Raw genomic sequence first — 12829 nt, 5'->3', positions numbered from 1 at the left:
GTAAATAAAAGTACACATAGTAGACGAAATTGATTGAAAGATTTGCATTAGCTTTAAGAGAAGTAGGAAGAGGGCACAAATCAAATTCTAAAATTTTTTTAAGTAAGTTGTAACATTTCAAGGGCTTCTATAAATAATACTAGTAAATACGTAATAGATCTGTAAGTATTAAAACATTTTCAAGCAAGCTGTTATTATGTCTAGAAGATCTCATTTCATTGATTAGTGTGCAATCAGTTTCTCATAAGAGGTGACTCTTTATCATTTAAAGATGTTAATTGTGGCCTTATGTACGATTCTATATATTACTACTGAAAGTAAAGTGTATTGGACATGTGCAGTTTTTTTCTAATTCCATTGAATTTAACGATGAATGTAAACAACTGGAACTTAATAATGGATCTCAATAATGATTTAATAACACAACCTTATGTTGAGACTATAAACTAACATGATTCTGAACGTTTTAAATAATCTGCATTTTTAAGAAATCAATTTTCAAATACGCGTATTTCAAAAAATGCTCAAATCGACAAAAAAATGCTGGACTAGCATGTTTAAAATAATATGCATTGCAACTTTTTTTAGAATTGTGTTCTATATAAAGTACAACTTTTTAATTCGAATTTTATAGGTGAAAATAAAAGTTTAAATAAAGAGATTTTTTAATTATAGAAAGTCGGTTTATTTATTTTCATTATACATTTTAAAAGAGGTTGTTTTGAAATGTGTGTAAAAGTATTGTTTTTTTCATAGAAACAATAAATTATTTTATTTTTGTCAGTAAAACTATGCCAAGTAACTATGCCTTGTTTTGTCAACAGTTGATATTGCAACGGTGACAAGATATCTTTCCATAGCTTTCCCGCTATTATTGAGCATCAAGATAGTAAAGCGCTTGAGTTGTCAGAGGCGCTGAGAGTGGATTGCAGCAGTTAATAGGCAAAAGAACCAACCAAATCCTTGAAAGTATGCTCTCCTTACATTAATTCTAAAGGTGTCTCACCTGAACAACGAATGATATATAGGGTAGATTAGGGTAATATGAGCACCTTAAGCAAAAATTGGAATAATTTCAAAAATAATTAAGCTGGATCCAAAATTTTTGCGAATAAGCAATATTTAGGGGTCCCTTCTCATGACCCACTTAGATATTTGGGCACCCGAAATTATTTCTTAAAAACACAGAGGTTTTAAAAAAGTCATAAAAATGCTCATATTACCCAGACCACTTGGTAATATGAGCACTTTAAATTAGCTCACAAAAAAACAGTAATTTTTAAAAAAAATACCAACCTGACAATTAGAACTAATTTTTGGAATATAATGATTCGTTATTAACAAAACTTATCATTAAAAGATCAAATTTTAAGCCACTTTTTGTTGAAACAATACTACTATGTTTTCCGCAAGAAAAAAAAAAAATTACTTCGTTATTTTTTCAATTTTATCAACTCAAACCTTTGAACGATAAAAATTCAATTTTTTTGAATTTAAATTACAGAAAAATATTTAGTATTGTTAAAATATTATAAAGTTTTACTATATTTTATTTTTATTCAAAAAACCAATTAAAACCATTGATTTTTTAGGACTTTAAACTAGGTAATTTCAATGAAAATCACTGGGTATTTTGAGCATGCTCATATTACACAAAAATGGCATCTTTAACTAAAGTCGAAACTAAATAGTTCTATGCATTGTTTTTCAAGCCAAAAAGGATTGGATTTTTAGCTAACATTTTTTTCTTTATGAAAAAATTACTTTCATTATTTTAGCACCAAAATTTCGTGCGACAGATTTATTCATGCATCATGATATTATTTTAAAAACGCAATAAATTTAACAGCGTTTTAATTAGATGATACCCGCTAATTATTGCATATAGATTTACGCTAATTTTACTGATTCCTGTAATCACCACATAAAGTCGATTCAGAAAATACATAGCAACTTTAACTTCACTGCTTACATCTAAGAAATCTTTAAGTATGCTTATATTACGAAGGTGCTCATATTACCCTTATCTACCCTATATATATATATATATATATATATATATATATATATATATATATATATATATATATATACACACACATATATATATATATATATATATATATATATTTATATATATATATATATATATATATATATATATATATATATATATATATATATATAAATATAAATATAACTTTAAATGTAATATGTAGCAGGACTTTTAGGTACTTTAAGACGGCAACTTTTTTATACCTTTTTTTTTTTAGTTCAGTTTTTAAAGAACATAATAAGGAACAAAATAAATATCTCTATGATATTGATATTCCTTATTAATTTTCTTGTATGCTTCAACAATTCTCTTTGGTGCCTAATAGAAGGGGGGAGGGGGGTTGAAAATATCACTAAAACTTAATAAGCAGGGGGGCTGGAAAAAGCGGCGGGGTTGGAAAATTTCGAGTTTTTTTAAATACTTAAAACTGCAATAACTAAGTAATGTTTTTGTTAATTATTAACATATATATTAGTGTCTGAAAACAAGTAAATATATAATAAAGTCCAAAGAAGAAATATCAACAGAAGTCCAGTTCAAATAAGTTTCGACCAAATCAGTATAAAAGAATCGGACAGACTTTGCAACATATCCAGTTGTCGGTTTTATCGGCGCGTGTCGTTTTCTTTTTGCATTTCGTCTTTCCTTTGTTTTTTATCACTTCGGCATCGTACTCTTCTTTGAACTTTTCCACAATTTTTCCAAGCTCCATTTTTTCAACGTTGCTATATTGGCTTCTTACTGTCCTTTTAAAAAAATCTTTTCGTAGTCGCCATTTCGTTCTTACACTCTGATATTACAACGTATACAAGTAAATAAGTACTGTAAATGATATGACGTGACGATAGAAAGAAGAAAATTTCTTTTTTAATGAGTAATGACGTAACGATAGAAAGAAGAAAATAGAACGTGCTTTTTTTTAAAACAAAGTTTTTTGAATGAATGATATTACGTAACGTAAGTAAGTAAGTAGTGAAAAAGAAAATTTTTATAAAAAATTGTCTTGTCTTGGATGGAATTTTTTCTTAAATTTAATAGCCGGGGGGGGGGGGTGGAATAAGAATGTCCTGGGTGGAAAATTTTTGAAAAATTAATTAGCGGGGGGAGGGGGGGGACTTCTATTAGGCACCAAAGAGTACATATATTAAGGCTCATCCATAAATAAATTATTTGTAGGCATACAATATCTGCTAAGCATATGTGCATCTTTACGCAAGTACTCCCCGGAAGGAAGTGATTTATGATTTGTGTCCCATTCGTTAAATTTTAATTTATACAGGTCTACTTTTGTTGAATTTTTTTGAAATTGATAATGAAAAAAAAAAACTTTACACAATTAAACAATCCTAAAAAAGTTGATTATATATAATTTTAAAAATTAATATTGATTTGGCATTTTTGTGTAAATTTGAGCATATTTTCAAGTACATGTACATATTGAAAAATTTTGTTTTGAGAAAATACAAAAATGAAAGCAAAAATAACTAATAAGTTACAAAAACTCAAATTCCTTTTCGAATAGAACCTTTATTCAACTAACCCTTTCTGCTTTTAGGATTTTCCCTCATTTTAAACTTTGAGTAAAAACTTTGCTCAAGGTTTTTTTGTTTACAGACATCAAAAATAGTTAAAGATGCATCAATGAATTCATTAAATAAGACAAAACTGCACAAGCTCTAACTTAGGTGTTGTATATTAATCCATGTAGTAAAATGTGAATGTAATGTAAACTGTAGTAAAATGTAAATGTAAACTTTGCTAACAAACCCATGAAGTAAAATCAATTTTTTAAGTGATAGTCAATATTTTTATCTGCACTCCACAATTTTACACAATTCACAGTTCTCTGACAATAACTGAATACTATTTTATTACTGCTATGAGGTTTTACAACTCTATTCAATGATGAATGGCCTTTTCTCCAATTTTTTTCATTTCTTTAAGCAGCACAAACCATAAATAATACTGCAACAGCCTCATATGCTTTTAGAAGTGTATATTTGGTGGCTGGAGATCAACATACAACATGCTTGTACTATATATAAAAGTCCTTAAAATGTTACAACTTATTTTATAAATTTTTTGATTTGATTCATATTTTTTACTTCATACATATCTTAAAACTAATGAAGACCTTTATATTAAACTTTCATCAAATGCGTATTCTTTTCTTAACTGCAGGGTTCAATGTAAAGAGGAGCTACTTTTAAACACACAGCTTTTAACTTTAAAGTTTAATTTATGACCATCAACCATGCTAGGAGTTAAATTGTAAATAAAAAGTCTATGTTTTATGAAAAAAATTCTGGAATTTCAGCTAAAAGTAAACATAAATTTTCAACAACTTGAAGTTTTTAGTACTTTAGTTTATAGTAAAATCGTAGTCATTTGGATCTTCTACAACTTTTTTGTACGATTGTTGATTGCCTCTAAAATTACACACTCTTCTAAGTTTGTGGTTTTTCTTGTTTATATTGTATTGTTCAAATTATTTACAATTTACTTAGTTGCTAAGGTTAATTACCTTGTTTAAAAAATAAATTATTTAACATACCATGAGAAAGAGAATAAAATTCTCTTAAGTTAAATAATTATATCATACAAAAGAGAATTAAATTCTACATAAATTTATTCAAAATAATAAACTTTTTAACTGTTTTTCGTTAGGAACCACATTTACAGATATTAGTAATTAGCCTTGCGTTAAACGGTTCGGTGTCTTTAAAGCGAAACTTTTAAGAGCGAAAATTTTAAAAGCGAAGGTCGGGAAAGCGAAAAAGTTAAAAGCGAATGGGATGGGTTAAGCGAGAAAAAAGTTTAATAACATTGGTAACATTATTTTTATATAAATGAGTTAATATTTAAAAAGGAAAACGCAATTGACTATTTATATTAAAATTGCTAATTTTCAAAGGTCATATTCTAGACAAGAATAATAGACTAGGTATTTTTATAGAATTAGAGAAATCAATTGAAAGCATTAAACTCTCCATGGGGCTTTGACTAATTTAAATTTTAGCATCATTTAGGAGAGGAATAATTAATAATAAAGACTGGATTTTTTTCTTTGAATTGTGTCATCTTAAAGGTATTACAATTGAAGTGAGTCAATTTCATAAATAAGTTCATGAAGTTTATACTTTATAGAAGATAGAGTAAGGCGAAATTGAATTGTTTAGAATTTTGCTCCAAAACAAAGTGTAAGTGTAAAAGTTGAGATACCAATGATAAGAGGTGAAGTTTTTAGTTGTCTCCACACAAAAAAATTTAGTTCTCTTTTATGTGCCATCATATCGACCAATTATATTTACTGGTGAATTATCTGCAAGATAAAATGAATTTTTTAATATTTGTATTGAAAATAATGTTGTTATCAGACATACACTTTAGTAAAATGAATAATAGCTCAAAGTCTGTGTCAAAAACGACTTTTATATGTTGTATTTATAAAGCCTGATTTTTGACTTATAATCTATAAGTCAAAAATCACATTATAAGTCTCTATAATATAGAGACTTATATTGTAACCATTATGTATAGCGTTATCTTGATCAATGTTGTTACACTTGAAATATGTTGCTGTACCTTTTTGGTATTTTGTTTGGCTACTATTTTATTATGATGTTGTTTTGATTTGATTTGTTCCTTAAACAGAAAGCTGCACCGTTTTTTTTTTCTCCCACGTATTCAATTTCAGCAATATTTTTGTGTCAAAATTATTAATAATTCATTTTACAGGAAGTAGTGTAAGATTATTTTATTTTTGACTACTTTCTTATTTTGCATTGTAGTTGCTTTTATTTTTTAGAACACTTCAAGGATATGATTTAATTAATAACTGTGTGGATTCTTTTTGGTTGATGCCTAGAAGATTTTTTGAAGGCAGTTCTGCATTATGCATTTTATTGTAGTATAAAAACATGCCAATAATCCAAAAATTATTCTGCGTAATGTTTTTTGGATCATTTGCATGTAAAATTAAAAATTCAGTCATTAATTGTGAAAAGATTCTGCTTAAAGGAAAAAGGCTTATAAAGTGTGCTCGGCTAATTAGTTTAACAAGTTTCAATTGTGATGATTGACTGGGGAGAAACTTATTTACTTTTTATGCTTTAACTAAATGATTTGTTATTGTTAATACTTATGTTATGAGTTGTTTGTGACCTAAGAAAGTAAAGTTTTTATTCCTTCATTTGCATTACTTAGCATACATATTTAATAATTTTTTCTACAGATTGGTTAGTAATAGCCTTTATCGTTTTATTTGTTTGATGTTCAGTATACTGTTATATGTTTTTGAACTAGATAAAATAGTTTTTAAAACATCAATTACTGCAGACTATAGATGAATCTAATTTTAGTTTACTTCTTTGGAAATTTTATATAATTTACTTAGTGTATTGTATTGCTAATTTTTTTATTACTAAAAAAATAATTTTTTCACAAAAAAAAAGTGTTAAATGCATAACATCCCAGCTAATACAATATGTTGGGCTAACATTGGAAATGTTTTTTTTTTAAACATCTTTATTTCCAACAAGGCTGCAAGCAACTACTGTTACAGAAAAGATGAAATTTATAGAGCAAGATAATGAATAACAGAAAAATTAATAGTTTGTGAATTATATGAATCAGAAAAATAAGATGAAGCAAGTGAAAAAAAAAGTTTAAGGAAAAAAACTAGACAAATAAGAATTTTGGGAGCACTTAGAAACAGTCATAGTAAAACAATTAGACTTTATTGAATGATGAGTAACACAAGAATGAATTTTAGTAGATGGCACAAGTGACACTAGCTCTTTAGAGCAGTGTCCATTTTAGTATTTATAAAAAATAGAAAGAGAAGCAACATTACGATAATGTTATAATGGTTGGAGTTTGGTTGCAAGAGCAGCTCCTTGTTTGCAGCAAGAACAAGTCAAGGTGCAAAAACAATTCATTTTTGCACCTTGTCTAAAAGAGAAAGGGCATCACTAGAAGATCCGCCCAAGATATGGCGAAAGTGCTTCATACAAGGATGGATTTAGGATTTATAGAGATAAGGTATTTATAGATATTTATAGAGATGTTGCATTGATGTATGCTTATAAATTTAAAAACATATCATAAGTTGACAATATATTCAAAGGCTGAATTTTAGCACTTATTATTAATTGTTATAAGCGCAAGGTCTTTGCACATTACCAATTTGGCATTTATACTTCAAGGGTTGTTTATTGTAAACATTTTTTTTTTTCTATGTTCTATTTATTTTTTTGTATAAAGCTAATTTAAAAAAAGGTTCATAAGTTTAGAAGCTTTAATACAATATTTAATAATAAAAGTTTTGACACTTCTGTTCTGAACAAGAATAATTTATTAACACATCATATGAATTAAAATATCAACTAGTTTTTTAACCTCTTATTCTTTACATAAAAATTGGCTTAAATGTAGAAATAAACACAGACAAATAATGACAGTGCTTTAGCTCATTCACCTAATTAAAAGACTCAAAAAACCATATTGCATATTCAAAGCGCATTATTACTGAGTGCAAGGAAGCTCAAAATTAAACGCAAAATAAAGCAGATTTACTTAAGAACATTAAAGTCTATCAACATTTGCCCAAAAACTACCCTAAAAAAAACATAGAACTTCAAAAACATACATCTACAATATTTTTGTAAAAAATCAGCAAAGAACAATATGTAACCCAACCAATCCGCAAATGTATCAAATAGCAAGAGAAAATATTAACTTTAGGACTAAAATAGTCAGTGCATACATTAGTTTAAAAATAATTTTATAAAGAGAACATTATTTCTTATAACAGATCATAAGCATAAGCATAAGTGATCAACTTGATAAATATAAACTGATAAAAGTTTGCCTTAATTTACATAAATAGGAGTATTTGTAGATATTATTATCTACTAGATAATAATTTATATTAAAAACTAACTTTCATATGTCTCTTTTTTAAATATGTTGTGTTGATTTATTTGCCCTGGCTTTTAGTTTATGACTAAAAATTTAAACATCAATTACACTGATAAACAAATAAAATTATTGTGCATATCTTGTTAACTAGGTGGTTTTTTAAAACAAATTAAATATGCTGATTTCAAATATGCAAACCATCTTTCACCATCACGTCAAGTTGTAAAGATATTTGGGTTCAAATCTTTAGTATTTAAAGTAAAGTCCCTAATATTGTCGAAAAAAAAGTTATTCAAAAGTATGTCAACCTGGGTCTCAAAAGAAGCGTATTTTCATAGAGATTTTAAAAATGGTATTTATTTGTAATAAAAATAAGTACTTTTTGTATTATTGCTGAGAAACATTTTGTTAAAATTTTTTCAAAAGTCTTTAGCATTTTTTTACATAATTTTTTTTGTCAATAAATTTTAAGTAAAAATATTTATCTTTTCTAAAATCTCTATGAAAATACGCTTCTTTTGAGACCCAGGTTGACATACTTCTGAATAACTTTTTTTTCACACAATATTAGGGACTTTACCTTAAATACTAAAGATTTGAACCCAAATATCTTTACAACTTGACGTGATGGTGAAAGATGGTTTGCATATTTGAAATCAGCATATTTAATTTGTTTTAAAAAACCACCTAGTTAACAAGATATGCACAATAAAATTTTATTTGTTTATCAGTGTTATTGAGGTTTAACTATCTAATCATTTCTAAAAGCATCAAGGGTAAACAGCCTGACTCACCATACCTAGTCAAAATGCACATTATTTGCATCTTTTTAATTTTAAGAATAATTTTTATTTAAACAAAGAAACAATCTTTTGCTTGAAATGTAATGTATAAATATCAAAAAAAGAATTAAAATATATTAAAGAAATTATATTAAAATATATTAAGAAATTAAAATATCAATAAGAAATTATGCAAGTCTATGTTTTATCAGTTAACTTGTAGTGCAAAAATAATTTTTATGGAAGATTTTATACTATTTTGTCGCACTGTAACTATTACTCTCAGCTAAAATACCAAATAAATAAATAATTCTAAACTATATACAATAAGTTTTTTTTATTTATCTAATCTAATAAACTCTAACTGCAACTATAACTCTCAGCTAGAATACCAAATATATAAATAATTCTAAATGATAACTAATAAATAAAAAATATAAACAATTTAAAAAAAAATAAAATTCAAACGCCAAATAATCTAGAATATAACATTGAAATAATAACAAAATCACAAAAAAATATCTCAATAATAACATTGTTGTTGTTGTTGAATTATCACGATACTCGATTTCCCGATTTTCGCTTTTAAACTTTTCACTTTAACGTTTATTCGCTTTAAAATGTTTCGCTCTTACGTTCTTTCGCTTTTAAAATTTTCGCTCTGACGTCCCACTACCCGTTGTCGCGTTAAATAAGTAGATCGTTAAATAAGTAGACAGTCAGTTCTGCGCAAGCGTAACGCCTGCGCAGATACAGCGCAAAGCTTCCGTTAGGTAGGTTAAATCTATCGTTAAATAAGTAGCCTTGTTTCCGTTAGGTATAAACTCAAAAAACAAAAATAATCATGTTTTAAAATTTTTTAAAATTATATAATTAAAATGCGAATCTATAATTACTCTGTTGAAGATGTTTAGCAGTCTCTGATGGAATAATAAATTATTATAATAAAAAAGTGTCAACTTTGTGGTATGTGTATATATAACCCACTATTTAAGTTAAACTTTTATATAATTTATGATTAAGAGTTAATTATTATTGTATATTTTATATTATTTTATGTTTCTGAAGTTAATTTTATACTATGTCTCAGCATCTCAAAACTCACAGTTGTTTTGGGGCTTCCATTTTATGCATTGACTTATTTGTCGATTTTGCTCAGAACTATTAGTCAATTTTGTTATGTATTTAAGAGTTGCAATTAAGTATTACTAGAAATACTTATTGAAAACAATCTAAGACCAAATTAACTGTAAATTTATTATGGATTTAAATCTAATTTTTAGAAAGTGACCCTAGGTACAGTTTAAAAAAAGCTTATTGTACCTAGGGCCACTAATTTTCAAACCCTTTTACTTGATGGAATTTTATTAGTATAAGTCAATATACTTATACTAATACAAAGTAATTAGTATAGAGATGTGATCGTATCAGTTTTGCCTTCTTTAGACAAGTCTGGGGACTTACATTTGGGCACTAAAAAAATCTGGCTATAGGTACACAAACTTCCCTTAGACCTTATTGGACCTCTTGAATTAATAAAACTTGAAAAAAATATATTATTACAATTACTGATAATTGAAGTAAATATATTGAAAAATTAACAATTTATGCAACTACTTTATTTTATAGATTTTTGGTACTCTTCAAAAAACTCTAAAATTTTAGATTATTTGATAAAGTCTGCTTATTTTCCTTAAACCAATCAATGAGAAAAAGGTTCAGAGTTTAAACTGGTAGCGGTAAAGGTTTGAAAAAAGCTATTTGTTAATGATAGTATCGTTGTAAAAAGGGGCTGTCGAAGTTCAAAATTTTTCTAAAGTTTCCTTTAAAGTTTGTCAATACAGTCTAAAGACAAGGCCTTAGATATTTTAAGAGACTCACCTTGCTGGGTTAATGATACCTTGATTGATATAGCACAAAGTTTGTTTTTATATCAGTTTTCTAAAATGTTTGGGTTTCCAAGTTTAAAAAATCTGGATTTTTTGCATTTTTAGTTGTTTTAATTCATGTGGTTTTTCAGAAAGTTACAGTTGTATGCAAACGATTAATGTTAGAAAATCATATTGGGTGTTTCTAAGTAATGTGTCCTGATGTTGTTTTACATTAGTAGTGTGTTTAGTTTTATGATTCACTCTTTAATAGTTTAAGTAAAGGTGATGTGCCATTGTTAGTGCATAGAGTTGCACATGAAAATGATTGTGATTTTTTCTTAGAAAGAAATGCAATGGTTTTGTGTAGCAGTATCAACCTAAGTTTAGTTATGTAAAAAGATAATGACATGCGGTAGCATTACCTGAAATGTATTGAGAATGGTAAATTAGAGATGTTTCCTTTTATTACTGTGTTATACTGTCATAAACAGTGTGTCTTTAATACTATCAATGTTGTGAATATATCCTGTTATTTCTACTGTTTTTGTTTTATGACATATTTGAATATTTAAATTCAATCAATATACATAAATATGTTTTTTTTGTTTTTTATTGTTGATTTGTTTTTGTACCTTATGTTCTAGTTAATATTTAAAAAATTCATTACTTATTTTATTTTTTAAGTGTCTTATAGATGTCTAAAGTTATACAATTGGCTAATTTAGGTCAACTATTGTTTGTTCTTTATTTTGTTATTGGCATGATGATTTGTTTTGCTCACTTTGTAGTTGTTTTTTTCTTACTGTCATCAGTTATTCAACTAGGGTTATCGATATAAGATATAGTCAATAGGTACAGTTATTAAAGTCAGTTCTTTATTTACATACATTTTGTTGCAGTTGATTATAGCTACTATTACAACTACACCAAAAGGAGTAATTAAAAAATATGGCTATGTAATTTTAAATTATAATGAGATATTTGATCAATTTTTTTATAGAATATTGTGAAAGTATAGACTATTCTGGCATGTTGATATATCTTTGATGGGCGGACATAAGAGTATAACTGCATTTTTGACCATTTAACGATTTATATGAGAAAATGTGACTTGTGTATGCCGGCATCAATGGTTTTAACAGTATAGTTACACCATTCGGTTCAAACAGAATAAAAGTAATAACCCATTTCTCAAAATATGACTTCTGTAGCAAAATAATTGGGTTCATAATAATGTTTTTTTGCTCTCCTGAAAAGTTACACTTTTGCAGTTATACTCTTATGTCCGCCCATCAAAGATATGGCTGTTTTAACATTTTTAACATATATTTGATTTAAAAATTCAAATCCTTCAATTAGAGTTCATTTTGTAAATCAATTTATTGACATACATTATTCAATGCATTTATTAAGTACTCTTCTGGCACAAAGGCATTTTTATAATTATTTTATTTATTCGTTGTGATTTCATGATACTATTTATATTATACTATATTTCTATTCTATGTAGGCTTGTAATTCCATGTGGAAAAATCGAATTTCTTTCGAAAATGCCCAAGTTTCAACCAAGTTAAATTTTTTCAAAAGGTCTTAAAAACCATGTTGTTTTATTTTGCTATTTATATTGTGTAAGGATATTATTTTTCTCATTGATGTGTAAGGATATTATTATATTGATTTTATTTTCCAAATAAAGTTTTAGTGTAGCATGAAGTGTGTCGTTTCTTTAATATCGTTTGTATTTAAAACATTCTCATAGTAAGAAATAGTAAACTAAGTTTAGGTCACATTTTATTATTATTGCGCTATGCATACATTAAAATCGCTAAAATCGTCGAATAATACCCGTCTAGATTGTTATTCAACGGTAGTACAGTAGTGGTGTAGTGGTAGAGCGCTCGCCTCATAATTAAAAAGTTCTGAGTTCGATCGCTACCGCGTCCCTGGCAGTACCGCGCTCAACTTGTTTCTCCGCGTAGCGATCTTGATCGTCATGGTTTGTGTTTCGAAGTTATAGACTTGAGAGAGGGTTGTAAAAACAACTAAAGCAGCCTCCTTGACTGTAGTGTCTTTTTCGGCTTTGAGGAGGTAAATTAACACACAAAAAAAGGCTAGACACGAACTAATAAATTCTCTTCTTTTCTTTTTTCTGGGATAATATCAGAATGCTGTCCTTACTATTTATCTGCGTAGAATCA

General features: G+C 27.1%; 1 long non-coding RNA gene across 1 annotated transcript; it reads left to right on the top strand.

The window, feature by feature from the left end:
- The first annotated feature begins 9441 nt into the window (after window positions 1–9441).
- On the top strand, window positions 9442–12344 carry LOC136078237 (uncharacterized). Its single transcript, XR_010637626.1, has 2 exons — window positions 9442–9726; window positions 12142–12344. It is a non-coding gene; the product is annotated as an uncharacterized LOC136078237 (long non-coding RNA).
- Window positions 12345–12829: the final 485 nt, after the last annotated feature.

This window comes from Hydra vulgaris, chromosome 03 (assembly GCF_038396675.1).
Source record: "Hydra vulgaris chromosome 03, alternate assembly HydraT2T_AEP".
Classification (NCBI taxonomy): Eukaryota; Metazoa; Cnidaria; class Hydrozoa; order Anthoathecata; family Hydridae; genus Hydra; species Hydra vulgaris.
The sequence above is the reverse complement of the archived record's forward strand: the minus strand, read 5'-3'. Positions and strand labels throughout refer to the sequence as shown.